General features: G+C 39.3%; 1 protein-coding gene across 4 annotated transcripts in view; it reads right to left on the reverse strand.

Annotated features, from left to right (window-relative positions):
* gpat2 (glycerol-3-phosphate acyltransferase 2, mitochondrial) overlaps positions 1 to 27,911 on the reverse strand; it is a 360,723-nt gene that overhangs the window by 228,871 nt on the left and 103,941 nt on the right. Inside the window, exon 1 of one of the 4 annotated variants that reach the window (XM_062025621.1) lies at positions 2,520 to 2,538. The exons of the other annotated variants lie outside the window; for them this stretch is intronic. The gene's annotated coding sequence lies outside the window, so the exon portion shown is untranslated. Of the gene's footprint in view, positions 1 to 2,519; positions 2,539 to 27,911 lie in introns of those variants that run through there. 4 annotated transcript variants of the gene reach the window in all.

The raw sequence follows: 27,911 nt of genomic DNA on the forward strand, positions 1-27,911 counted from the left end.
GTGATATATCAGAATCGGCATGGTAGATAACAGTCATTGGCAGAGAAAAGAAAATTAAATAGGCAATGCTGATATAAAAAATAAGTGATAATAATAAGTGAACTTGCATATAAAATAATATGATGGAATGTTGCATTTTCTTGACACACGAAAAAAATTGCATTTTTATTCAATGTAAATTAAAAGCAGTGTTCTCCATACATTGTTTTTTTTGGCGGTCAGTCACAAATAATAATTGTTTTTTATTTTATAAGGTTTGGCATTATAAGAAAGTAATATTGTGCTTAATAATAATAATAATAATAATGGATTCGAATTATATCGCGCTTTTCTATTGTTAGATACTCAAAGCGCTCACAGAGAAGTGGGAACCCATCATTCATTCACACCTGGTGGTGGTAAGCTACATTTGTAGCCACAGCTGCCCTGGGGTAGACTGACGGAAGCGAGGCTGCCAGTTTGCGCCTACGGCCCCTCCGACCACCACCTACCATTCATTCATTATTCATTTCACCGGTGTGAGCGGCACCGGGGGCAAAGGGTGAAGTGTCCTGCCCAAGGACACAACGGCAGCGATTTTTGGATGGTAAGACCCTCAGGTTTCTGGCACGGTTGCTCTACCCACTATGCCACGCCGTCCCAATAATAGTACAAAAATAGAAGTCAGTATTAGTTTCCACAGAGTTTGGTGAATAATATCCCAGAAACTACAAATGCATTTGCTATTGTATGTCAATTTTGTTCTGTTAATATATATTTGTTAAACCTTTGTACAAGTTTAAAACCATTGCAATGCTAGATTTAATTAGCCTGTCAGTGAGATATCCCATTGTATTTTAGCATTAAGCTAGGGGCAAAATTGCCAACCTTTATCATGTATGGTTATATTGTTTTTCTTTTTAAGTTTATAGCAAGCTATTTTTATTGCTGTTGTTTTTTTTTACATTGTAAACACTTCTTTGTTGTCTACATTACATATAATGGTGGTGCTTTGGTCAAAATTTAGCATAGATTTTGTTTTACAGACCATCTTCAAGCTGCTTTTTGACTGTCTCTTAAGGATGCACAATTTTGTAGGCGGTCTAATTTACATTCCAAAATCCTCCAAAGGCCAATCCCCCTTTGACTGAGGCCATGTCTACACTAAGTCGTTTAACCTCTTAAGAGAATAATTATTTAGCCTCAGTCCCGTTTCAGCCACACTAAACCAGCCTTTACCATGAATTGATTTACGTGGACCCCGACTTAAACACGTTGAAAAACTTATTCGGGTGTTACCATTTAGTGGTCAATTGTACGGAATATGTACTGTACTGTGCAATCTACTAATACAAGTTTCAATCAATCAATTTCAAAAGTTTAAGCTCCCCCTCCTTGGACAAATGTTTACCAAGTAAGTCAGCCGTGTAATTCTTGAATCTCTGGTACTTAGCTTTATATGGACTCATTGATCGATTACAAATTGAGTTCGGAGAGGAAGTGACGGCAGAAAGACCTCGCCCACACAGGAAGTGACGTCAGAAAGAACACGCCACAGCCAGCTTCATAATAAAGCTCAGAGCTAACCACTGGAAATATGAAGGCGAGTCATCCAGACATGCCTGTGTTTCTCCTTCTTCTACATGTACAGACGCTTGTGGAAATCACTCATGAATACCTGAGGAGAAAGCGATTGCAGCTATTTGTGATACAACACTTCTCAGACGGCAAGAGAACTTTCCAATGTCCAGATCAGCTGTGATGCTACATAGCAAAAAACGTTGTCCATTTGTCGAAGGAGAGTCAACGAGAATGCGAGCTCCCATGAATGTGATAAAAAAGGTAGCCGTCGAGGAAAACGGCAAATGCATTTGGACTGACAAAGCTGACTGTATCAGTTATTGTCTGCCATGTATGTCGTGGACTCGACGTCTTGGTCCAGAGTATAGAGTATAAAGTCACCAGAAAAGGAATGGACAATGAAGGTGAAGGCAAGATAGATGAGTGTCCTGACCAGACATCTAAATCCCTACATTAATGTTAAATGTTCTTTATCACATTGTTTACGTGTCTAATAAAGATTTGATTAATTTATGATGTCTCGGGTGTGATTGACTACAATAGGGCCCCACAGCACACTGGATTCCAGATAATTGAAATACCACAACACTGGATATTGTTCAGATAAGTTACATTTAAGAACTTGAAAACAGCTAATTATTTTATGGGCCCATTTGCATTGAAAGAATATAAACATACAAAAAGGACAAAATGGAAAATTAGAACAAAAATATATAATATAACAAGAAACATATATTGGTACTGTACCATTACAAATATCTGTCTTAAAAAAAAAGAATACTTTTTTTTAGCCTTTTAAAAAAATACACGAGTCATTGCCAATTACACAATTATCAGATATAAGTTTAACAATACCATGAAGGGATGCAACATTCAGAAAAATTTGTAAATTTTAATTTGTCACACACATGTTCATGTTCAAAGCCATGTGTCTACATTTTAAAGAAATCCCACATTACCTTTAGACTTTTATTGCCTTGTTCTGCTTTAAGAAAACTTGCTATTATCTTTTTTCTGTTCTTTAAGGGAGATCCTGGAAGGACAGTTAACAGGGGACTTTAACAAATGGATAGAAAGTTTGAAAATGATCATGTCAAAACTTGATATACTCACTCACTCGACAGTACATTCATCCAATCCAATCCACTTTATTTATATAGCACATTTACACAACAAGAATGTTTCCAAAGTGCTGCACAGCCATGTTAAAAACAATATTAAAAACAATATTAAAAACAATATTATGCTACACCAATGACTGAATAAAAACAAAGAATAAGTGAATAGAAAACAATACAAAAACAATATAAAAAATAAATATGATTAAAAACGATTTTAAAGGGTAAAACCAATTAAAACAGTAAAATAGACATCAAAATTTATTTAAAAAAAAACACAGAGGACAACAGAGGACAGAAGACCACACAACTCACGTAGTGTTAAAAGCCAAAGAATAAAAGTGGGTCTTAAGACGAGACTTAAAACACTCCACTGTGGAAGCAGTTTGAACATGGAGGGGCAGAGTGTTCCAGAGCTTAGGGCCGACCACAGAGAAGGCCCTGTCTCCCCTGGTTTTAAGTCTCGTCCTGGGCACCACCAGCTGGAGCTGGCTCTCGGACCTCAGAGCGCACGCAGGAGTGTAAATTTGGATGCGGTCCGAGATAGACTGAGGTGCCAGTCTATGTAAAGCTTTAAAAACAAACAGCAAGGTTTTAAAATCAATTCTAAAATGAACAGGGAGCCAGTGCAAACTCCGAAGAATTGGGGTTATATGCTCGCGTTTCCTGGCCCCTGTTAAACGTCGTGCTGCCGCGTTCTGGACTAACTGCAACCTGGAGAGAGCTTTTTGGCTAATGCCAGCATAAAGTGCATTGCAGTAGTCCAGGCGACTTGAAATAAAAGCATGCACGACTTGTTCAAAAAGGTTAAAAGATAAAAATGGTTTTACCTTTACTAAAAGACGAAGATGATAAAAACGCGATTTTAAAACGCCATTGACTTGTTTGTCAAATTTAAAATCGCTGTCTATAGTGACGCCAAGGCTGGTGACTTTGGGACGCACATAATTTTGCAATGGTCCCAAGTCAGTGAGGGCCGGACCAAAAACTGAAATTTCCGTTTTTCCCTCATTCATTATTAAAAAATTCTGGGCTAACCAAGCCTTGACATCGCATAGACAGTTGAGAAGGGGTGTCAGGGGGCCTTGGCCTTTTGAAATTGGCATATAAATTTGGCAGTCATCTGCATAAAAGTGATAAGACACTCCATGTTTCTTAAAAATCTCTCCAAGAGGGAGAATGTATAAGGGAAACAGGATGGGGCCTAGAATAGATCCCTGGGGGACACCACAGTAAAGCGGAGCAGAAGAAGAGGTGGCGTCCCCCAGCCTGACAGAGAAGGACCTCTCTGACAGGTAGGATCTGAACCACTCTAATGCAGTCCCCCTGACACCCACACAGTCTCTCAGGCGGTCTAAAAGAATTGTGTGGTCGACTGTGTCAAATGCAGCTGTAAATCTAAAAGCACTAAAATGGCAGAGCTACCAGAATCAGACATTAAAAGCAAGTCATTAAAAACCTTTAAAAGTGCAGATTCAGTACTGTGCAAAGCTTTGTATCCAGACTGAAATGGATCTAAAGTGCTATTTTCATATAAAAAAGGCTGCAGTTGCGCTAAAACACAATTCTCCAGAATTTTTGACACAAAAGGTAATTTGGAAATGGGCCGATAATTTGACAAACTTGTAGGATCTAGACCTGTTTTTTTAATCAAGGGCTCAACAACAGCTCTTTTACAAAAAGAGGGGACACAGCCAGAAATCAAGCTGCTGTTGATGATGTCCCTAACAGACTAGTCAATAGTGTCCCAGATTTCTTTAAAAAAGCGAGGGGGGACTGGGTCTGTGGGACAGGATGAGGGTTTTAGTTTGTGGACTATTCCTGTAAGCTCAGGCATGGACACAGGCTCAAACTGACTAAACACAGCCGAGCACTGAGTGGCCACATTAAAACTCAATGGAGAACGAGAAAGATTTGCCCGAATAGAAGCAACCTTATCGTTAAAAAAAGGAGAGACATTTTTCACAAGTTTCACTTGTCATCTCCAGTAAAGTGGCTGGATTCGGATTAAGAACATAACTAATAGTATTAAAAAGAATACGTGGCTTGCTGATACTATTTAAAATTAAGTCTGACAGATATTTTGTTTTCTCAGCTTTAACCACACTTTGATAGTTCTGACAGTTTTCTTTTAAAATTTGATAGGAGACTTCCAAGTGATCCCCTTTCCACTTGCGCTTTGCCCTTCGCCACTCACGCCGAGCTGTGCGTGTGGTTTCATTGAGCCAAGGCTCCTGTTTTGGCTTTGGACGTATAGCTCTGAGGGGCGCTATACTATCCAGAACCTCAGAACATATAGAAAGAAAAGAGCACATCAATTGTTCAGTGTCTGCAGAGTGTGATATACTTTGCATGGACACAGTGAATAAAGGGGAGAAGGTGGCTGCAGTGTCAGACCTAGTAACACGCCCATGACGCACGGCAAGTGGTTTTACATCAGGGTCCAAACTTAAATTAAACATAACAGGACTGTGATCAGAAAACACTGCATCACCAACAACGACATTGTCAACATTAAAACCATAAGACAGTACAAGGTCTAGTGCAGGGGTCACCAACCTTTTTGAAACCAAGGGCTACTTCTTGGGTACTGATTAATGCGAAGGGCTACCAGTTAGATACACACTTAAATAAATTGCCAGAAATAGCCAATTTGCTTAATTTAGCTTTAACTCTGTTATTATTAATAATTAATGATATTTATCTTTGTGGAAACACTGATCATCTTAATGATTTCTCACAATAAATATATATAGAAACAGATAAATATCAATATGCAACACTTCATTTTTATATTTTCTCTAAGTGCACATTTTTCAAATTGAACATTTTCAAATGATCACTTCTAAGACAGTCTTGTGAAATCACAATATCCCATTTTAACTAGCTAGCCACTAACATTTTTTAACAAATCATGAATTACTTTGCACCAAGTTTGTACAAATAATAACTCATGTAAAATACAAAAGTAAACTCTCAAATTTTTAAATCATGTCACACTTTGAACTGGACACCAAATCTGTTATCTGTTTCTTTGTCAGTTAGTGGGAAGCCTGGCATTGCATGCTGTTAACTAGTGTGTTGTACTCTGGTGTGTAACTTGACACTGCAACTCTGAGTGAGTCTTGCAGATGTGCATCAGTGAGGCGTGTTCTGTGTTTGTTCTTGATTAAGTTCATGTCAGAAAAGGCTGATTCACAAAGATAAGATTTTTCCTCATTGTTTGCGGAACCTTCTTAATCTTTTGGACATATTTTCACACCAATCTGGCCTTAAGCTTAATTATGATAAATGTAAAATGTTAAGGATCGGAAATCTAAAGGGAACGTCCTTTCGAATGGAATGCAAAGAGCCTGTTTTGTGGACAGATGGACCAGTTAACATACTTGGTGTTGTTGTCCCAGAAAATCTGGAAGATCTAGGCTCAGTAAATTATGATAATCGACTAAGAAAGCTGGACAAAATTATGCAATTATGGAAAGGGAAATCCCTAACCTTGTATGGTAAAATGTCTATTGCCAACTCGTTAATTATTCCTCAATTTATCTATTTGTTTTTGTCATTACCAGCTCCATCACAAAACCTTTTTAAGATTTATGAGCGGAGGGTCTTCGATTTTGTCTGGAACGGCAAACCAGAAAAGATTAAAAGAAAGGTTTTGTACAAAGAGTATGAATATGGGGGCCTGAAACTTCTCAACCTTGAAGCTATGTGTCTGTCTTTAAAAGCATCAATTGTTCCAAAGATGTATTTAAACATTGAATGGTACATTAATGTCCTGTTGGACAAAAAACATGTACTGTATCAAAAGAAATTGTATCCTTTTTTACAAGTGATCCCCTCCCAGAGAGTCTGCTGGGAAACATGGCGGGGTTCATAAAGGAAACAATCCACTCATAGTGGTGTTTTCAATTTTATGTGCCAGAAAAAAGAGACGATATTTTGCAGCAGTTAATATGGATGAACTCTAATATTGTAATAGATGGAAAGCCTTTCTTTTGGAAAAATATGTTTGAAAGAGGAATCATTTTTGTCAATGATATTATCAATGAGAATGGTAAAATTATGAAGTATGATGAATTTAGAGCTATGTATGGTGATGCTTGCTCAAGCTTTTCATTTTATCAACTAACTGGAGTAATTGGGAAAAGATGGAAACAAATAATTAATTATGGAACTACTAAATTATTAGTTTGTAAACCTCTAATAAGAAATTCTAGTTGGCAAAAAGGAACTAAAATAAATAGAAAAATATATAATTTTTATTTAATAAAGAAATCTTTGAAGGCTGCCTCATACAACACAAATGGAAAATGGGAGGACTTTTTTGACTGCCCGTTGCCATGGGATGCCATATTCACACTAATCTATAAAACTACTATCGATGTGCAAAATCGTTATTTTCAAATTAAAATTATTTATAACTTCTTACCCACAGGGAAAATGTTAAAATTATGGAATATGACAGAGTCAGATGATTGCAGATTTTGTTGTCAGGAGCCTGAATCACCCTGCATTTGTTTTGGTATTGTCATATTGTGTCTTTGTTTTGGGTGGAAGTTGAAAAAATGTGTTTAAGGATTGGTTTGTTTATGAAGCTTAATGTAGTTTCTGTTATTTTAGGAGAGTTCATTGAAAATCATGATTTAGTCAATTTAATTATAGTACTCGGTAAAATGTTTATTTTTAAGGCCAAAAACAGATATTCACTTAGTATTACTTTCTTTAAAACATTTATTCAGTATTTTCTAACTTTAGAAAGTTACATGGTTGAAAACAATAATGATGCCAAAAAACATTTTAAAAAAAGATGAGAAGTCCTCAAAGGCTTGTTTTGAAAGTATAATTATGTTTATAGATTATATGATATCTGTTGTTGTGTTCCCTAATTTGAGTGACCTGGACATAATCTGGACTGTACATAAATGCTTATTTTGAAAATGTAATTTTGTTTATAAATTATATGCAATCTGTTGGGTTCCCTAATTTTTTTCTGTGTACATGAATGAAGGTGTGTGTTGCTGAGTCCGACTTGGACATTATCTGGACTGGGCCTGGTTTAAAAAACCCTTTAAACAAATCTAATTTCATTGACAACCTGGTCTGTTGAAGATAAGGCCCTTTTTTAAAAAATAAAATAAAATAAGATAAATAAATAAAAAACATTTTCTTGGATAAAAAAGAAAGTAAAAGAATATAAAAATAATTACATAAAAAATAGTAATTAATGAAAATGTTAGTGGACCAGCAGCCTATACAATCATGTGTGCTTCAGGGACTGTGTCCCTTGCAGATGTGTTGTCTATGTTGTGGGAACCAGAATATTGGTAGCAGAAAGAAATAACCTCTTTTGTGTGAGTGGGTGTGGATGAGTGTGCATGGGGGAGGTTGTTTGGGTTGATGCACTGATTGAAAGTGTATCTTGTGTTTTTTCTATGTAGATTTAATTTTTTTTAAAAAAAAAATAATTTTTTTATTTTTTTATTTTTATTTTTATTTTTTAGAACAGGCCCGCGGGCGACTCATCTGGTCCTTACGGGCGACCTGGTGGCACCGCGTTGGTGACCCCTGGTCTAGTGTATGCCCTAGTTGTACAAGTAATAAAGACAAGTCAAAAGAAAAGTAAATCAATGCGCTTGCTCCTACCGCGAGCTGATGAATGAGAGCTAGTTAGTGCCTGTGCCATCGGGCATTGGAACCAGGGCGGCTGAGTCAAAAGGTCCAATCAAGTTCGCTGGGAGATAGGGAGAAGGAGAATTATTTGGCGGATCCGTGGATGCACTGATGGGTGAGGAGGGAGACCTTATACTCAATTCTGAGTTTGATAGGGAGCCAGTGAAGGGATTTGAGGATGGGGATGATGTGTTCGTGTTTGTGCACCCTCATCAGGATCCTGGCAGCACTGTTTTGAATATACTGGAACTTCTGGATGCTCTTGCCAGGGATCCCGATGAGGAGAGCATTGCCGTAGTCCAACCTGGAGGAGACAAAGGCATGGACAAGCTTTTCTGCATCTTCTAGGGTGAGGGAAGGGCGGAGTTTGGCGATGTTTTTGAGGTGGTAGAATGCTGTCTTGCGCAGGTGATTGATGTGGGGGTCGTAGTTGAGCTGGTAGTCCATTTTCACTCCCAGGTTAGTGACAGAAGTGGAAAGGGGGATGTTTTGTCCAGAGAAAGTGATATTGACGATGGGGGAGGAGCGGCGCTGATGTGGAGTGCCGATGAGGATGGCTTCGGTTTTGGAGCAGTTAAGTTGGAGAAAATTGAACTTCATCCACGCCTCTATCTCCTCTAGGCAGGTGGTCTGTGTGGATGTTGGCAGGGGGAATGAAGACGTGGGGTTGGTTCTGATGTAAAGCTGTGTGTCATCAGCATAGCAATGGTAGCATAACCCATGCCTGCTGATGACACTGCCCAGAGGGTGGGGCCCAACACAGAGCCTTTGGGGACACCGCAGGTGACATGGTGGGTGTGAGATTTCGCTTTGCCCAGGGCGACATGCTCGGTTCTGGCAGTGAGGTGAACCAGTTATGTGTGTTTCCTGTGAGTCCAGTGGTGTATTGCAGGCGGTGGAGGAGGATGTCGTGTTCGACTGTATCAAAGGTAAGATCCAAGAGGATGAAAAGTGATATCTGCTGCCATCAGGAGGTCGTTGGTGACCCTGACCAAAGCAGTTTCTGTACTATGTCCAGGGCGGAAACCAGACTGAAATTTGTCAAACAGATTATTGTGAGTGAGGTGATCCTGAAGTTGTGCTGCAACAGTTTTCTCCAAAGCCTTTGAAAGAAATGGGACATTGGAGATGGGCTTGTAGTTGGAGAGAACTTCTGGATCCAGAGTGGGTTTTTTCAGTAGTGGTCTGATGATCGCAGTTTTTAATGCAGGTAGGATTTGGCCAGCCAAAAGGGAGTGGTTTATGATTGTAGTGATGAATGTAGAGATGGCAGAGATGTTGGACTTCAGTATGGCTGAGGGAAAGAGGTCCAGTGCACAGGTGGACGGCTTCAATTTTCTGATGATGGACTCCACCTCTTCCTGTGTGTGATGTTGGAAAAGGAGCAGAGGGGCTGGACAGTCTCAGGGAGTGGGTCGACAGTTCGGTGGTGTGATACAGGAGTTGTGGACAAATGTGAACGAATGTTATCAACTTTTTGTTTAAAAAAGGTGAGGTGCAATAAACAAACACACAAATACAATGGACTCTCATTCTGTAAGCAAACATTTAACTTAAATTAATATTGAAAATATTAAAGTACATTATTTTTCCCTATTGGAAAAAATTAGGTCAGAGATTGTTTTTGTTTATTGTCATCATGTGATCTTGGCATTTTCGGTCGTTCGTGCGTGTTGATGGGCATATATTTCCTATCCAATTTGAAGCTGAAATATTAACACAACAGGACATTTGGCATTGTAATCATATTTTTTTCCTTCAAATTTTTGTTACCTTGCGGCACTTTTTACTGGCAAGTTGCGAGTAGGGAGGCTGTCTGTTCGTGCTTCCTTCATGTGTAAACGAGCTGGCCTTCGCCTACCAAAGATTGTGAATGACTGAAAAGAGGGCCCACTGTGTTCAAGTAATTCGACTGTTTAATAAACGTGCTAATGTGCTGAGTGCGATGCACAGAGTGAGACGTCTTTCTCCCTCTTTGAAGCGAGAAACAAAGCAAGGCTTAACAATTCTGATTGGCGAACATGGCTGTCACTCAAATGCAGTGACGACGAAGATGAAAAAAAAAAACTCAACCTTTTGAGGTTATTTATCACACTAATTAAAACCTTGATGTCGATTAATTGTGCAGCCCTAATTGTCATGAAACAGTTAACTAGGCACTTCTTTTTTTTTTTTTTTTTAGATGAGGCTGAAAGTTTTATAGTGACCTGTTCTGGGTAAGACAACCAATAACAGAGCATTTTCAGACATTGGATAACACTGTGAACATATTTTGTTTGGACTACAACTGCCACTAGGAGAAAATAAAAATGGCCTACCCACGCTGATGTCTCCCGGAAAACATCTAGCATGTATGTAGATATCTGCCAACATCACAGGTTGGAAAACGTCACAATTTGGGGTAAATCTGAAAATGCTTGTTTGTTTTTTAAATATGTCCTTAATGCCACCATGGCTGGAGATTGTGGTGGAGTACATAGCGGATGAGTTCCCCTGCGAAACAACAGTATTTACTAAATTCTAACAGGCGGAGGATCTTAGCTTATTAGCATGGCTGGTGGTGCCGTCAAGACAGATGGCATTGCGGGTGAGGAAGGACCTGGGTACCCACCTCACTGTTTTGCCCTCGGAAACTTACATGATGACAAAGCACTTAGAAGGGGCATCTGCCAGCCCAGCACACCGAGGTAAAATCTCTGGCTTTGGAGGGGAAAGGAACGGGCAACCGCACCATACCCACCCCTATACTTTAGCTTCAGATGACGCTCAAGACGAAGTCAATGTGGAAGTTGGAGGAAAGGGCATTAAACTCAGAGACTTAGTCAAGGTTGGCACCTGGAATGTAAGAACACTGCTACAAAGTGGAACCCTGGAACTTCTACTTTGAGAGATTACACGCAACAAAGTAGAACTGTTTCAGAGATACGCTGGTCAGGGAAAGGACACTTTACAACAAATGATGGTTACATAGTGTATTACTCTGGCAATGAGAAAGGAGGATCTAATGGTGTTGCCTTATTTGCAAATTGCTGTATGAATAAGCCTGTTGTTGTTTACAACCCTGTAAGTGACCGCATATTCTCCATTCTACTGCAAGCAGATGAAAGCCTGCTCTTGAGTGTTCCTGAACTCAGACTGGGCCGATGGTTCATCTTTCAGCAGGACAACGACTAAGCACACAGCCAAAATATCAAAAAATGGCTTCAGGACAACTCTGCAAATGTCTGAGTGGCTTAGCCAGAGCCGAGACTTACATCTGATTAAACCTCTCTGGAGAGAACTCAAGATCCCATCCAACCTGATGAGCTTGACAGGTGCTGCAAAGATAAATTGGCAAAAAGGAATGGGTGGAACTGCCCAAAGATACCGTAAGTTTGCCAAGCTTTTGCCATTGTATTTAAAAAAAGTTTGAGGCAGGTCTGTATTTTTCACTTTTTCACTCGGAGACCAGGTGCTACTAAATGAAAACATTTGGTAGCACATACATATTTAAGTAGCACAAAAAAAATAGGAACAAGACGAAATGTCCTAAATCACACAACTTTACTATTAACACTCAAACAATGTACACAGTAGGTTTGTCCCGATAACAAAATGTATTTCGATATTCTTCAAAATAAAAAGGGACCACAAAAAAAAAATCATTTTTGACTTAATCTTAACAAAAAACCTTACAATACATGGAACATATGGTTCTTAGTGCACTCAAAGAACAATTTTAGAAGGTTAGAATAACAATTAAAACGCATTAAACACACTGAGCTTTTCTTTTTGCACTCAAAGAACAATTTACAATTTTATAAATTACATATAGCCAGCCATAATTTAGAATTAGAGTAGAATAGAATAGAAAGCTTTTTGACATTGTACTAAAGGCTTTATGATTTATTGTTGCTACTCTTGGTCTGTGCTTTAATACAATCATTAGTCAATACTGAAAACAATAATATGGCTGAAAGTACACAGATAATACATGTAGCAGGTAAAACACACTGTTAAAGGCAAAACCCAGATTCTAGCAATTTGTTGCAAAATTCAGTCATTTCACTTGCATTGGTTTGCGCTACATCAGCGGTTTTGACTCTGCTAATATTTGGCATCTGGCCATACAGCTGTGTGCGCTTCTGTGTATCTATATGTGCACAGCAGGGGAGCTAGTTAACTGCATTACCTTTACTGCCTTGCCACCTCTGTACGTCACCGCCGCAAGGCAGCATGCAGATGAAAAAAACAGTACCAGTATTTTTCAAAGGCAGTACGGTATCCTTTTTAATTATTTAGTAGCGCAGTACTTTATAAGAACCGGTATACCGTACAACCCTAGTACACAGTAACACACATTTGCACTCATGCATATATAAACAGAGCTATAATAAGGCCTAATGCGACCCTCAATTTAAAAATTCCTGTCTCAGCTTTTTATAGTCAAGTAACACTATGTCATGCCATGTATTGAGCTACACATGATATCAGTCACAAAACATGACTGACATCACTCCACATGCAATTACTTTAATGATTATAATGCTACTTATACACATGCCAGAATGACCAGCGACGTTTATAGGTTGTTAATGTAGTGAGTCCCCAGGACCACAAATGGTGATTTGTATCAGTCCATGGAAAATTCAGTGGGATCCCACAAAAAAGGCTGTCTGCAACTTTTACACACATGCTTAGGAGGTTGCTAACTTTACAAAGTATTTTAAGCATTATATCCTGGCAACGTACGGCTTTTAGCACTTGATGATGCAACTATGTACGTACATGTGCATGAGCAATAACTTAGTGTGTTTCTCGCTAATGATAGCAATCTTGATAGCTAACGTTAGCTATCATTGAATATATGTGATCATTACTACAGACTACAAATTGGTTAGTTGCTTCTCTTGGACTGTTTTTGATTATGTGCATGCGGTCCCTGTGTGTACGAAGGTACGAGACAGCAGTGAGTGACAAGCATGAACGGCAAACAAATTCCTCAGACCGATTAGCAACTTTTATTCCATATATTTAGCAATTGTGAAGAATATCGACACTTAAACAAGTGATGTTCTGTTAAACCACTAATGGTAACATAAACTAGCTTGTAGTGTTGTTGTTTTTTTGTTAGAAAAATGTAAGTGAGCAAGTTGCAAACAGGAGCCTCTTTAAAATGCTGTATTTATTTTTAGTTCTTATATTTTTATTTTTCAAGAAATGTATTAAATTATTTTGGTGATGCTATGATATGATATGGTTATAATTAACAGATGTATTAATTTATGTTAAACATGGTTCAGAAATTAAACAAAGGGCATGTCACAGGGGCATGAAACAGAATTCTTAAAAAATAGCATTTTGTAACAACGTAACACTTAAAAAAAAAAAAGAAGAAAGAAATAGAAATGCTTATTTTAACACAAACAAAGATTATCAGCTGCAATCGATGTGCCTGTTTTGTTAAGAGTAGTGCAAATGTTAAAGTAAACAAATTGTCATCTGAAAAGTGTAGACATTTATGTGTGTTGATGAGCCACAGTCAGAAAAAAGAAGAGACAGAGACTGAAGTTTGTACAGGCAACGTTAAATACTATTGCTAGTCTGATCATTACCAGTGAAGGCACATAATATAGCTGCACTTTTCTGCTGACTACCAATAATAACTTTCATCTTTTTCTTCAGTGGCATTTTTGCATTCTCTTTCACTGCTCCTTAACTTGTCAGATGTATCATATATAACAGATGCCATCTGGGCAACAGATAAAGACTTTCCAAATTGTTTTTCATCACCGCCAACGGACTATGTTTGCTTATTTCCTTACAGCACGTCCACTCTAAGCAGTCCTTGTCAAATAGTGGGGCTGGCCCGCCAGGGGCGCGATGGGATGCCAGGCGGGGCACGTGTGATCTCGAGGAACATGCTTTTTTTTGCCATACCAGAATACCATGAAGCGTATGTAGCACTTGGCTTCACTGTAATCACGGTGGGAGACAAGGAAAGACTGGTGTGTTGTTTCCTTTGTTAATAAGCTTACAATGTCATGCAGAGGTATGGTGTGGGGGGGTGGTGGTGGCTTTCGCCCGTCCCGGGTTTTTGAACAGGGGGACACAGACAACCCGGAACTCCTTCGCCCAGTGGTGGACGGCGTCTGGCATCCGCCTAGTGGAGGGGGGGCTACTACCGGCAGCTGTGCAGCCAAGCACACGCCGCTGTCATCCCCGCCATCCTCTCTTCCAACGGCGCCCCCACCTTCCTCATCTCCGGTGGGCCTTCCCCCGGCGCCGCCACCTTCATCTTTTCTGGCGCACCTTCGCACGGCGCGGACATCTTCCGCGCCACCGGCGGGACTCTGCACGGTGCCGCCATCCTCATCGTCGGCAGCGGATCCACCAACGACGCTGTCATCCTCGTCGCCGCCAGCTGCGCGACCTCCTTGTCGCCCACTTTTGTGGCCGTTCTGTGGTCGCCCACCTCGCCAGTTCCAACGGCGTTCAACGCGTCGCCGCCACCTGACTCTCCCTCGCTGGTTACGGGGACACTTGGCCTGGCGACCCTCCGCCAAGTCCTCCTTCCGCCCTCCCTAACTTTTGGACTTTTATTTTTTTTCCGTTCTTGTTTCCAGGGAACATCTGGAATCTGTTCCTTGAGGGGGGGTCCTGTGACGATCGGTCACTTCATTTCTGTTTGTTTCCTTGTTTTTGAATGTACTTCCTATCAGTGCTCTTATTTTGGTTTCCACTTCCTGTTTGTTCCGCTGAGCACTGTTCGTTCACCGACCTGCCATTGATTGGCAGCCGGTCCACACCGGCTGCCAATCAGCATATGTCTATTTATGTTTTCACTCGAGCACTCCTCAGTGCTCGAAGATCACACTCTATGTTTGGGACGTTTATGCAAGACTGCTTCATTTTCTGTTACATGAGATTAAAACTCATTTTACCTCCTCTTCGCTCTCCTGGTTCTTGCATCTTGGGGTCACAAAAACGGCAGCCATGCGAGTTCCCAACACATACAAATCCTTTATTGATTAAAAAATACTGAAATTCCATGACATAGGGAATTTGCAAACAACTAAAATTATACACAAAGCAAACTATAACCTGCTACCCAAGAATATACAACAATTCTTCTCCAAAAAAGAGGAGAAATATAATCTTAGAGAAAAATTTGCACGTACAACGCTTAAGACCTTCAGTATATCAGTATGTGGAAATTAAATTATGAAATGGATTAAGCAAAGCAATCAAACAATGCACTAATATTACCATAAGGATGCTCATAGGTGTACCTGGTACCAGAGCACCCTAGTCCAAAGATCAATGATCGATTTTGTAATCGTATCAACGCAAAAAAGTTGCAAGTGTCCTTTGAATATGGCCGACAAAAGTGACCTTTTCTCCCAATAGCAGAAAGGTTGTACCCGTGTACACTTTGCGTCCTTTCATATCCCAAGATCCTTTGCACACTCAACTGAAAATTGATGATGGAGGACACTGTGTGGTTTGGAAAAAGCGACTTTAAAATGTAAGTATAGCTTTATTTATTCATTTAAAACAGCTAAAAGCTGATGTGTTAAGCTGGCATGTCAGTAGTGGTATACATTTGTGGTAAAATACGAGACCTCGACTATCGTAATGTTGAGCAACCTCCATGCTCTTTGCCCCTCTCTTTACCCCGAAGGAGAGCTTTATATCCGGCCACTGCAGACAGCTTGGTAACCAGAGCTTTTTTTTTACTTTTAAAAACCTGACATCTTTTAATTTACATTTTTAGACAGCAATAAGTTGACTTAATTATGTTGTATTAATGTGTGGCCGGAATAATGAAGTATTGTAAACCTGTGCATCAAAGTACCGATATTAGTTATTGTTGTTTTTTGTGGATGTAATTTGAATATGTTTACTTCTTTTAATGATTTTGTGTTTAATTTTGTTGTTGTTGTTGCTATGCAGAATAATCGAGGAGGAGGAGTTGGACAAAAACAGACCAAAAATAAAGGACAAAAAACATCTATATACCAGTTTGGATGATCATTTAAAAACAAAGTATTTTTATAACATATACAAATTCATAAACGTGGGTGCTGAAACTGTAGTTGTTGTGATGCATTTCCTCTGCCTTCATTGCAAATAATTACATCATATTATTACCCTATTCCAATATTTACTGTTACTAGCTATAATGCAACCAAATAGACAAGATTAGAAAAGTACATTAATTGTAAATCACATATTAATGTAGTAAGATCGCGTGGTGTTGCTGTATGAATAGATCGTGAGGATTCTTACCGGGACATCTTCTGGATTGTCTGCGTGTTTTTAAAGGTACATGTCCCACTACAACAAGCATTCAAAAGCATACAAATAAATCCATCATTAACTAATACATAGGAATAACAGGTTTAGAACGATTGTCAATATGTGACATCTTCATGACAACCATCTCCCATGATCAGTTGGCCCAAACCGCAGGAAAATCAGATGGCGACGGTGCTGGTAGATCTTAGCCGCTTCCTCTAAAATAAGGTAAAGGACCAAACAAAAATTCTACATTTTTCTCTTAAGTTCGACATAATTCAACCCTGCCCGATTGAGCAGCAGATACGTAACGTAAATGTAACGGCGGGGACAACATACGTAACAAGGTAGCGTCCCGTAGGCTGGACCGTCCCAATTCATATCGCTCCAGCAACTGCTGGAGGACTCGTGCCAGGAGCAACACTTTGTCGACCGCATGGGCTGGGTCCTTTGAGACACTCCATTTGTGAAGTCATTAGCCTCAACAGAATGCTAATGCTAACAAGCTAAACTAAAGCCGATGTGTTCGTGTTGTCAGCATGAGATAGACACTGACATTAATTATTTACATATTGTTATTTACAGCTGAAATGGGACAAAAGGAATCGCCTGACCCTCATGAATTCATCATTTAAAGAGAAGACGACTTTCTGACTGTTGGACATTGCGAACAAAAGCCTAACTTTATGTACAATTCAGTACACTTTATTTTTTAAATCATATCGTTTTGTATATTATTGCTTTGTATTTAATTTACTTACTTTTTATTAAAATAACTCTGACTTAATATTGTGTGTTTATTTACATGGTATCTGTAGAAATATACTAAACCATTCCTCCATATGCCATCAGCCTGTTTTGTATACCGGTAAATTACCCTAAACTGTGAAATGCAGTGGAAACACAAACCACACACTTCTACAAGAACCTTGCCTTTTGGTGAAAATGACCGTGTTACAGGGTGAAAATGCATGCCTGTTAGCCCCCTGTAGATGAGGGGAGGGCACCAATGTGATAATACTTTTTTTTTTTAAACATGTTTTTGGGATCTGGTGGAGTCACTAAGCTGGTTGAGTTAGCAACCAGCTGCTTCTGTTCCTAACCTTTAAAAGTTGCAGTACTGTCCCACGCTCTGCTCCCGATGTCTCAATCACTTTCAGTCACTCTTGCATGAGTACACCTTCTCTGTTCGCCCCCGGGTGGTTGGATGAAAGTGCATATATTAAATTATGCCGTTGAACCTGCTTTTTAAATGATAATGTTGCACAATCACCCACAACAAATGTGTATGCATTACAGAACTTACCGTGTCATGAGATCAACATAATTATTGTGTCCTATAGGTGTCGCCAGAAAAAAAAAATTACGACTCAATTTCAACTTAAAGACAGCATACATTCATTCCAGATGGTTATCAATCAAATGTTCCACTTAACTTTTAAAACGCTTTCCATACATAAAAGAAATACAACACAAGGTGCTTTACAGACTTGAAAACAATACCCCAATGACCCACATCCCCCGACATCGCAAGCACTCACACAAGCAAATTAAGGCAAACTAAGGCATGTAAAGAAGAGCCAGGTGAATAAACACTATCACAGGAGACAACTGCACCAGAGGTCATCAGACCACGGCCACCAGGACGGTGACACAAAGCGCCCCTAAAGCACAGCAGATAACCCTTGGTACAGAGGGCTTCATCTGAGGAACGCTGGAAAGTGAAAATAATAAAACATGAACAGTACCAGAGAGGCCAACCAGGTGTTTCAGACTATTTAAAATAATGAGGTGATCTACCATATCAAAGGCAGCATTAACATCAAGTAGAAACAAGGCTGACAGTTTGGGAGTCAGCACTCAACCTGAGATTGAGCTTTAAAAGAGCAGTGTCTGTACTGTGGTTACCCCTAAATTCAGACTGAAACATCTTTGAATTGAAATTTATTTAAAAAAATCAAATAGTTTAATAAAAGTTTTCTAAAAGTGTAGTTAAAATGGTAAATTTGATACGATCTGTATTTATTAAAATTGTCAGCATATAAGTAGCTCTTCTTTAGCAGGTGCCTCATAACTGATGTTTTAAAGGCAGCACGTAAACCTCCCCGTCTGAAGCGAGCAATTTAAGATGTTTAAAATCTCCTCTCTCAAAGAACCATAAAACATTCTAAAATAAATTGGTAGGGATTGAATCTAAAAGACATGCGGTGGGTTTCACAGTAGAAAAAACCCTGTCAAGCGTCTCAGCATTAACCAGGAAAAAACTGTTAAGCGTTTCCTCAGGTAAAAACATACACTCAGATGGATTAAAATCAGTGTCAGAAGATAAAATGTCACATCTGATCGTGTTTATATTTTATCTGAAGTGGTCTGTAAGCTGTTCATAAAGGGAGTCTGTAAGAGTGCGACAAATATTAAAATCAGAGTTAAATGATTAATTGTGGTAACAATTATTTTGGGATCATTCTTATTGTTTGGCAATGACAATGAAACTGTGTTGTATATTCTTTGCAGTTCATGTAATATTTGGTAATAATCAGTTTTTTCTTCCTCCATTTCCTCTGCTATCCTGCAATTTATTTTAGTTTTTTAATTTCTTAATAATTTCTCCATGAAGGTATTGGTTTTAACATTACTTTTCTTGATTTTAGAGAAGGAACAGCGTCAAGGCTGGATTTGAGGTTGTGATTTAGGTTGTCAACAATAAAACCACAGGGTGAAAGTAAAATAATTGGAGGACAGTTATTAAAAACTAATACAATTTGCAGCCGGAAGTTAGATAGCGCTTAATCACAGTTCGCACTGAGGTCTCCCGCTGTATAAAAGCTGTGATATTAAAAATACACAGTAGTGGTCAGACACAGCCAAGTCACCAACAGAGGACACACTTGAGGACAGACCATAAGTAATGGCTAAATCCAGTGTTTGTCCTCTGTTGTGAGTTGGCTGTGTGACATGTGGGTAAAATCCATTATCACTAGCAGACTTAAAAGTAGCCAAATGTAGGAATCTGGCCAGAAATGGTACTGGTCACGGTCAACATTCTGTAGTCCCCTCCCCCTCTCCCTGAATGAGGTTGCCAGATACGCAGTCGAATCCAGCTTGATTGACTGGGCTACTCCAAGGAACTTCGAACTTCCACTGCCTCTTACTAGGAATTGAGGTGCTGGGACCATAATAGCTGAATAGATATGCATTTTGTCAATAACAAATCTCTAAAAAACACATTTTACACAGAAATTAGGCTATTTTCAGTAAGAAGTACGTCATGCCTGCGTACAATATCACAACAAATGGCATTCATATGGTTATTGTCAGTACTATCAGAAAACAGACTAAAACAAACTACAACCAACGCTAGAAATGGTTATACTGGTGAAAATAAGTAGAGCATGCTTAGCAGCCTAATGTACACCCAAAACTAAAGACTAAAGAGGAGACATTTTACCAAGGTATGCCTATAGGCTACTGTTTCAAACGTTTCAGATTGCCACATAACTTGGTACATGTAGTCCACAATATGTAAACACGAATGAGGAATTATTTTATCGTGTAATATGGCTGTCTCCATACGTTTCACATTGCCATGACAGCCGTGCTGATATTGGAACCCATTTCCTCAGTGTATCAGCATAGTGAGAACGAAATAGGCACCAACACTACCCATAACCACATAGGGCAAAATATATTTTCAACAAATAAAACCTATCAGTTCAATTACACATCGGCATACAGGCTAATGGGCATATATTTCCACCGTTAGCCTATATGTCGATGTGTATGCTCCCATTGACCGGGGTAGCATGGTAAGCATTCGTTGCACGAACATACTAGCTTTGTTGGACAAGATCATAGACTGTATTGGACAATATGGTTATTTATTACAAGTAATAAGAAAACATAAATGCCTTACTTACCTATCAAGGAGGAAATTAGCAAGTTTGGCGTCAGATGAAAAAATCTATTCCCCCTTCAATCGTCTCCATCTTTCAAAGGCATCCCCAATATAAATCTTTGTTTTGTTCCTAGCTTTGTCATGAATAAGTTGAGAATCGTAACAAGGCCTTTTGGATTTACTAAGGTCTGACATGTTTAGTAACTTTACCAGTGGCAGTAGCTAGACGTAACCGGCAACCTTGATGTAACACACTCACTGACTTTCTAACTAGTCAAACGGTGGCGGGTAGGGCATTGAAATGAAAACAATAATATTTTGTGGATGTTGATCTAATTTTGAAATGAGCATATCCCGGCTGAACTACTAAAATAACATGATTTATAAATGCCTTTTGACATATCCGGGCCATTAAATGATGACTTGACATGAAATCTCTACATATGGCTCCTTTAAAAATTCCCTTAAAACAGGTTCTAAAACATTATCAATTGATTAAAATCACCAACTAAAATGATCACATTAAGTGTTGAGTAAATGATTGATTAAAACTCAATTAAAAAGCAGCACATTTCTTTGGTGGTCTATAAACAGTGATGCACAAAACTAGGTGGCTGCTAAAAACAATTGGATGATATTCAAAAGTGGTATAGTGATCAAATAAAATTTGTTTGGATGTTAGGGAATGTGTGGAAATTGTTGGTGTACCACCTCCCTCCCTACCACTTCTGACTGAAAAAGCAAAGTTAAAAGTGAATGGAGAGGCCTCAGCAAGAACAACTGGTGCATCTGTACCCAGCCATACCTCAGTTAAGAGCAAGCCGTCTAGTTTGTGGTCTACAATCAAATCGTTAATAATAAAAGACTTATTGACCAGAGAACAAATATTTAAAAGTGCCATGTTAATAATAATAGTGGGTAAATTTGCGACTGTAACTAATGGGGAGGTTTTGATATTCACAGTGTTGTGTGAATGTGATCTGTATCATTTTCAGCTAGTGATGAAAGTGGGAATGAATTGCTTGTGGCAAAATTAGGTCCAAGTCCATTATTGTGCTTATTACTGTTTAAGTAAAACCATAGTGGCTCGTACCAGAAGGATATTAGGCTATAGAGCATGCTGCACGCCAGGTTGGCAGATAGGATGCGGCAGCCCTGCGTGTTTAGGTGAAGCCCATCAACATCAAAAAGATGTATTCTTTCCCAGAAAGCATCAAAATTGGCAACAGAATCCTTGTTGTGGGAGGCACAGGCAGGTGCGAGCCAAGTGTTCAGGCTAAGTTGTCTAGTGAACCGACCTATTCCTCTGCCACATATAGGGGTGGGGCCAGAGATAAAAAACACTTGAACGTGTACGATTAAAAGAGTTAAAAAGAGCAACGAAATCACGCTTGAGCAGCTCAGACAGTTGTTTACTGGTGTCATTGGGTGATTATCCTGCTGACCTGTGGGTGTAAGTTGAGAATGTTGGGGATTTGTCCTGCTATTTTAGCAACATTGGCACCTGGGAATGACAGCGTGAGAACTCCTCTCACACGCACGTTCCTCTCTATAGAGTCAACGATGATAAGGGTGGTTGGAGGGAGCAGGGGGCCCTCCTGGTGCAGATGGCGAGCATTGGTTCCCACATCATGGCTACGGTGGTTGTGATCAAGACCTTCATGCCGGACTATGAGGGATGCTTAAGCGAGGGGAGGCCCAGACCACAGGTTTCTTCTTCCATGGAGCCGGGGCGAAGTTAATCTTCCAGGGGTATGACTTAGTGGGTCGACGATGCGTGACGGCGGGGGATGAGGGTGGTGACTGTGCGGGGCCCGGCGACACTGTAAGGTGATCAGGGCCGCAAGCAAGAGGGGAAAACTCGGTATGATCCAGCAGGGGATTAGATCCGCTCCCTGGCGACATGGAGGGAGAACAACTTGTGGGCCGACGTCCTTAGGACCGCTTGCTGCGCCGTCCGACCAAGGTCCACTTCTCTGGCTGCGATGACGTGGCAGGATGAAGAGGCCCAGGATGCAGCTACGACCTCATCTGAAAAGATTGCCATGTCTGCTAGCTAGGCACTGGTGGCAAAGGCGTGCGTTTTGCTGAGGATAATCGTATCCAGCAGATTTTCTGCTTCATGAAAAGTATATTGCGCCAAAGTTCTCCACTGTAGCTCGATCACCTTCTGGCTGCGACACAAACTTTTGACAACTAGATGTGGAGTTGAGTGGAGGCAGTCTCACGTCACTCGTTATAAGCGGATCGTTATCTTAGCACGAATGGTGAGCTTGCTTTGTTCTATAAACTCAGATTAAAAAATAAAAATAAAAATAAATGGTGTAAAAAGACTACAAACACTTAAAAAGCACTCAAAAGTAGCAATTAGTATGGTCGTTGACAGCATTACTGCTCACGTATTAGTAGTAAATGTGTGTGTGTTGACTGTTGCTTGTCTTCATAATAGGTTAAAGTTTACATACCAACCATTGATCTCAGTTGGAATAATTACACTTGATCAAGCCTTTTCTAACATTCCACACTACAAAATAAAAGTATACATGATTTGTGCTTATATGGTATCAGATCAATATGGGTATCAGCCAATACTCAAGGCTCGAATGTCAGTATTGTATTGAAGTGAAAAAGTTGTGTCAGGACACCCCTAATGTCAATTGACAGTGCCAGAACGAAAGAAACGGGTAAGAACGCTAAGAAAAAAAACCTTCCCTATTGCAGATTTTCCACAGCCATTCAGTGGTGACTCGGGCAAAAACTTTAAGTATTGAAGACTCGTGTTGCCTAAGACTGTAATGAGTGGAGCCTTATGGTGTGGTGGAAGGTGCAAGATTTCCGTATTGGAGTTTAGTTTAGTTTAGTCTTTATTCGAAGGGACAATGCACAGAAACATTAAGCTCAAAGACAGATATGTTCTGTACCAGATTATAGCTAAATAGCTAATTTCTATCTGCAGTCTCTGGCTACCTAAATTAAAGGGATACAAAAAATCATGCAATAAAATTATGACAATAAAATCATACACAAGTATTAAGAAAAAAGTCATAAAATGCCCTTTCATGGACACATACTTAAAGATCTACTGAAATGAATTTTTTTTATTCAAACGGGTATAGCAGATCCATTCTATGTGTCATACTTGATCATTTTGCGATATTGCCATATTTTTGCTGAAAGGATTTAGTATAGAACAACGACGATAAAGTTCGCAACTTTTGGTCTCTGATAAAAAAAAGCCTTGCCCCTACCGGAAGTAGCGTGACGTAGTCGGTTGTTCGCTTCCTCATATTTTCCTTATTGTTTTCAACAAAGCTAGAGCGATTCGGACCGAGAAAGCGACGATTACCCCATTAATTTGAGCGAGGATGAAAGATTCGTGGATGAGGAACGTTAAGAGTGACGGACTAGAATGCAGTGCAAACATTTTTTTTTTCGCTCTGACCGTAACTTAGGTACAAGTTGGCTCATTGGATTCCACACTCTCTCCTTTTTCTATTGTGGCTCACAGATTTGTATTTTAAACCACCTCGGATACTACATCCTCTTGAAAATGAGAGTCGAGAACGCGAAATGGACATTCACAGTGACTTTTATCTCCACGACAATACATCGTCGAAGCTCTTTAGCTACTGAGCTAACGTGATAGCATCTGGCTCAAATGCAGATAGAAACTAAATAAATAAATCCCTGACAGAAGATCAACAATACTATTAAACCATGTACATGTAACTACACGGTTAATAATTCTTAGCCTGGCAAAGCTTAACAATGATGTTGCTAACGACGCTGAAGCTATCTTAGCAACTTAGCAACCGGACCTCACAGAGCTATGATAAAACATTAGCGCTCCACCTACGCCAGCCAGCCCTCATCTGCTCATCAACACCCGTGCTCACCTGCGTTCCAGCGATCGACGGTGCGACGAAGGACTTCACCCGATCACAGATGCGGTCGGCGAGACGGAGGAAGTTAAGGTGAGTTCGCCGGCTAACGCGTCTGCTATCCATCTCTGTCTTCCTGGTTGTGTTGCTGTAGTCCGCTGCTAATACACCGATCCCACCTACAACTTTTTTCTTTGCAGTCTCCATTGTTCATTAAACAAATTGCAAAAGATTCACCAACACAGATGTCCAGAATACTGTGGAATTATGAAATGAAAACAGAGCTTTTTTGTATTGGATTCAATGGGTCCGAATACTTCCGTATCAACCGTTAACGTCACGCGCATACGTCATCATACATAGACGTTTTCAACCGGAAGTTTAGCGGGAAAATTAAAATTGCACTTTATAAGTTAACCCGGCCGTATTGGCATGTGTTGCAATGTTAAAATTTCATCATTGATATATAAACTATCAGACTGCGTGGTTGGTAGTAGTGGGTTTCAGTAGGCCTTTAATATACAATACAACCACACCTAATTTACATCATCACACAAAGACAATAAATGCTCTTGTTCATATCTTTCACATATAATATATCCATGTTTATTTACTTGTGTTTAAACTTGAACAAAACATGCTAGTGCTGTTCAAGCTTTTGCTTCACTTTATGTTGATGTTAAACAATGTGGTTATACAAATTGTACAGTGCAATCCAACTTCCCTACATCACAAAGACAGTTGTTCTGATTAGATCTCCTCAATCACAGTCAAAATACCTACACTGGATACATTCCCCAACTTGTCCCTACTCTCTACAAAACCAAATTAAATAATATTGGATTTAATTTCAGTCAACATTTTGTTTCTTGGATGAAGTGTCAAGTTCATTTCGTCATAGTTCTTGTCAACGTGCATTTGTTTTGATTAGTTACTTTGCAAAAAAGTTTGTTGAAAAATAATTTGGCAACAAAACTAATAGTGGTATTTATTGTGTGATGCTATCATGATAGACAATGAAACCACCATATTTTAAGTCAAAATACAAAACTGTAAGGCAAAGAAAGAGGATTGTTTCCACAAGAGATGTAACGATAAGCGGTAATAATAACCGCAGTAAAACTCCCAACGGAAAGTATTACCATTTTAAATAAAAATGATCGAAAAACCAAGATTGGTAACTGCACTTTGATAAACTCACGGAGTGACTGGCTCCAGCTCACTAGCTTAGGCGCCAGTATGAAAACAGGAGACAATGTATGTCCCCATTAAGAAACAGCATACCCCAATCTAAACTTATAAACACATTGCTGTCTGAGCAGCTAAGATATTCAATTATGCACATTGAACCTACAAGCAGCGCTCTCTTAGTGTCTCTCAGAGTGATCGTTCTTTACTTAGAGGAATAGGAGACGGAGGTGTTTTTACGGTGCATTCAAGGATCACAAAGCCCGCCAGAAAATAATATTAATAGTAATAGATTGTATTTGTTACACACTTTTTCATTTAAATAAATCTTAAAGTGTTGCAGTACAAACCAAAGACTAAAACACTATCAGTGAAGCATGAGAGACACAAAACATCAAAATAATGTTTCTTTAAAGAGTGGGTCTATTCTAGTTATTCTTTAAAATCATTACTTGCTCAAAATATTTCACTGTGTGTATAAGTAACTTTTCAGCACATTCAACAATCCTACGTTATTGATGAAATGATTATTTTGCCGTGATATTACATTTTTCAAATATCTTTACATCCCCTAGTTACCAAACCATTTTTTTTTGCCAAATGAATGTGAATGAGGCGAGAGTAACCAACTTCTCTGCTCACGTATCAGCAGGATATAAAGGGGAAAGAGGGGCGTGTTTTTGTCAAGACACAACGGGTAAAACTGGGATTTTCAGATTATTTTCAAACTTTCCACTTTTATTTCACAGTCTCCCCTAAATTAACACTGATTAACTTTTCATGAATCAGCATGAGACCAAAAGGGTTTTGTGGTTTGAATGCAGTCAGAAATTAGGTAAATGTGACATTAGCATTCTGCAGAGAGAGAATAAGATCTTGTCTCTGTGATCACAAGGCTGAAGCCTTTGAGGGTTTGAAATGGATCACAGGACCAATTTAATTATTTTTCTGAAAGTCATTTGAGAACATAAGATTTATCTTCAGTTACTAGCTGGCAACCCGAAGAGTATACCTTTTTTAACACTTGTTACCAGAAGAAGGTGATTAGATTAAATTACATGGAAATGTAGTTTCAGAATTAAAAAGGCAAAGGATATATATGGCATCTATCTATGGAGTCTCTAAGAAAATCAAACATGGCCAGGACAACAGGACTACAGTTGTACATAAAAGTTTGATCGCCCTAAAAGTTGTACAATTTGTAGTTCAATCAAAATTTCCATGGTAAATATACCCTATAACTGTCATCATACAGTATGGTGTCACTATTAATCTTACAAGATTTCAACCTCTCAAACTTGAGCTCACTGAACAACCTCAAACTTTCAAAAGTGTTGTAAGCATTATATCCCGCCCTCATCCGGCTTTGAGCATGTAAACTAAGCCCCATGTAACAATCATGTTTCAGTTGCTCAGCACTCAAAGTTGTTGCTTAAAGGCCTACTGAAATGATTTTTTTTTATTTAAACGGGGATAGCAGATCTATTCTATGTGTCATACTTGATCATTTCGCGATATTGCCATATTTTTGCTGAAAGGATTTAGTATAGAACAACGACGATAAAGATTGCAACTTTTGGTATCTGATAAAAAAAAGGCTTGCCCCTACCGGAAGTAGCGTGACGTAGTCAGTTGAACATATACGCAAAGTTCCCTATTGTTTACAATGATGGCCGCATGAAGTGAGAGAGATTCGGACCGAGAAAGCGACAATTTCCCCATTAATTTGAGCGAGGATGAAAGATTTGTGGATGAGTAAAGTGCAAGTGAAGGACTAGTGGGGAGTTGAAGCTATTCAGATAGGGAAGATGCTTTGAGAGCCGGGGGTGACCTGATATTCAGCTGGGAATGACTACAACAGTAAATAAACACAAGACATATATATACTCTATTAGCCACAACACAACCAGGCTTATATTTAACATGCCACAAATTAATCCTGCATAAAAACACCTGCGTGTTTGTTATGCTAGCTCCTAGCTCCTCTGCTAGCTCCTAGCTCCATAGAACACGCCAATACAATTCAAACACCTGATCAACACACACAATCACTCAGCCCAAAAGACCGTTCACCTAACCCAAGGTTCATAAAGCTTATATATTTTTAAAAAGTTACGTACGTGACGCGCCCATACAGTCAAGTTATCAAATGTTTAGCAGCCAAGGCTGCATACTCACGGTACCTGATATTCAGCTGGGAATGACTAAAACAGTAAATAAACACAAGACATATATATACTCTATTAGCCACAACACAACCAGGCTTATATTTAATATGCCACAAATTAATCCTGCATAATAACACCTGCGTGTTTG

Source organism: Entelurus aequoreus, linkage group LG17 (assembly GCF_033978785.1).
Source record: "Entelurus aequoreus isolate RoL-2023_Sb linkage group LG17, RoL_Eaeq_v1.1, whole genome shotgun sequence".
Taxonomy (NCBI): Eukaryota; Metazoa; Chordata; class Actinopteri; order Syngnathiformes; family Syngnathidae; genus Entelurus; species Entelurus aequoreus.